At 50.8% G+C, this 2,500-nt stretch overlaps 1 protein-coding gene across 2 annotated transcripts in view; it reads right to left on the bottom strand.

Moving 5' to 3' along the window:
- Positions 1-2,500, bottom strand: part of Dus1 (Dihydrouridine synthase 1) — a 278,403-nt gene that overhangs the window by 20,789 nt on the left and 255,114 nt on the right. The window lies entirely within an intron of this gene.

Raw genomic sequence — 2,500 nt, 5'->3', positions numbered from 1 at the left:
GCTGTGACGTCGCGCGGGGGCCAAAACAGTGCTACGGGGCTCCAGGTCGCTAAGGCTTGGAGACCCGCAAGGAAAACACGCGCCGAGAAACCTTCCTTGCTTCGCCTCTCCCTGCGGGGCCGTTCTGTCCCAGGGAAGAGAGGAATTCTGCGCTTACATCATCGTCATCCTCTCGTGTTGCTAGGTTCGACTTCCGCGTGAATCTCCTCCGACGTCTCGCCCGAACGCGCCCCGGGGTATTCAGCACTATTCTGCCCCGACACTCGATCGGCTCTCACCTCGTGGGAAAGTTTCAAACAACATTTGCATATGAAAAAGTTGGATCACGAGGGGGAAAAAAAATCGCTCCCTTTCTGCTAACTTATCTTTTTATCATTTTTATATTCTCCTTCCCTTACCACCTCTGTCTCCTTCTCTACTTCTCTCTCCCTCTACTTCCTCCTCCTTCTCCTGTTAGCGGCTAGCGTGTTGGTCTAGCAATCTTGCAGACCTGCGTTCAATCCCACGCCCGGCCAGTGAGTGGTAACCCCGGTCATTCCTTGCACACAGGAGGAGGTTTGGAAGCAACATAAAACAGACAGTATGTCACAGCAAAGAATATCCATTGTAACAAATGGAATTAAAACTAAATCTCCTTTTCTTCCCCCTCTCACTCCCTCTATCCTTCCACTTCCCAATCTCCCTCCCATCCCTCTTCCCTCTTTTCCTCTCCTTCCCTTTCCTCCTCTCCCTCTTCCCCCTCCCATCCCTCTTCCCCCCCTCCCTTCCCTCTTCCCCTCCCTCTCCTCTCCCACTCCCTCTATCCTTCCCCCTCCCGTTCTCCCTCTCCCCACTCCTCCTCTCCCTCCTCCTCCCCCCCCACCCCAACTCCTTAACTCCCTCTCGCCCTCCTTGCTCCTAAATCACATCAGGAAAGTTAGGCCGAGACCCGACCGGCGCTGGAGTCCTCGGGCGCGGCAGAGAGAGCGGCGAGGCGGCGGGCGTCCTCAGTGCGCTGTCTGCCTCGGTTCACGCTCTCTCTCTCGTATCGATGGAAAAGATATGAATGGGTGAAATAGATAGATAAATAGATAGATATCAGTCAATGAGGGCAGATCTATCTAAAGAAAGCAGAAAAAGGGAAAGAAAAGAACAAAGATAAATAAATAAATAGATAGATAGATTGATAGATATATTTATAGATAGACAGACTGAGGGATTGATAGATATATAGATAAAACAGACTGAGAGGTAGATACATTTATAGAAAAACAGATTGAGGGATTGATAGATATATAGATAAATAAATTGAGAGGTATATACATAAATAGATATATGGATTGCGAGGGATATACATTTATAGATAAACACATTGAGGGATAGATAGATATATAGATACATAGATTGAGAGGTAGATACATAAATACATAAACAGATTGAGGGATTGATAGATATATAGATACATAGATTGATAGACAGATACACAAATAGATAAAAGATGAATACATAAATAAAATTAAATCAGTTGTACATGAAAATAAACATAAATAGTTACATACATAATCAATCCTAAACAGTTAAACAAATAAATAAATAAACAAACAAATAAATAAACAATTGGATATAACACCCTGAGAAAAAATACGCACAGATACATTCATACAAAAGCATCACTTACATTTACATCATCATTTATAAACTAAACAACATGCCGCCACACACACACGCTCTGCACACGGCGCGCTCCTCCCGCCGGCGCCAAATTCAAAAACACTCGACCGGGCGCTGTCTATCGGCTCTGAAGTGATCTATCGCTTGTCTGGCCATGGCACCACAACGCAATGTGGTATTGACTGAGTGGTGGTGGTTGTTGGTGGGTGGTTGGGGGTGGTATGGTGGAGGGGGAGAGGGAGGGGGAGGGGAGGTGAGGGAGGGGGAGGGGAAGGGGGAGGGGGGAGGGGGAGGTGGAGGGAGAGGGGGAGGTGGAGGGAGAGGGGGAGGGGGAGTGGGGACGGTAGCAGTAGTGGTGGTGGAGGTGGAGGTGGAGGTGGAGGTGGAGGTGGAGGGGTGAGGTGGAGGTGGAGGGTCAATGGTGGTGGAGGTGGAGGGTTAGTGGTGGTTGGAGGTGGAGGGTGAGTGGTGGTGGTGGTGGTGAGTTGAAGGTGGCGATGGTAGTGCTACCCGCCTACCCATACTCCTTCGCGGGGCAAGATGGCGCCGTACCAACTCTCGTTATTCCCGCCCCCTCCCTCCCTCCCCCCCTCCCCCGCAATCGCCTTCCGGCTGAGGTTTCCAGCGATAAACGGTCGGTATTACCCGCCCCCCCCTCCCCCTCGGTCAATGGAGGGAGCACCGATGGCGTGGAAGGGGGGGGGGCTTACCCCGGGTTGGGAGAGAGAGGGAGGGAGGGAGGGAGGGAGGGAGGGAGAGGGAGGTGAGGGAGGGAGGGAGGGGAGGGAGGGAGGGAGGGAGGGAGGAAAAGAGAGGAAAAGAGAGAGAGAGAGAGAGAGAGAGAGAGAGA

Source organism: Penaeus vannamei, chromosome 16 (genome assembly GCF_042767895.1).
Source record: "Penaeus vannamei isolate JL-2024 chromosome 16, ASM4276789v1, whole genome shotgun sequence".
NCBI lineage: Eukaryota > Metazoa > Arthropoda > Malacostraca > Decapoda > Penaeidae > Penaeus > Penaeus vannamei.
Note: the sequence above shows the minus strand (reverse complement) of the source record. Positions and strands in the feature narration are given on the sequence as shown.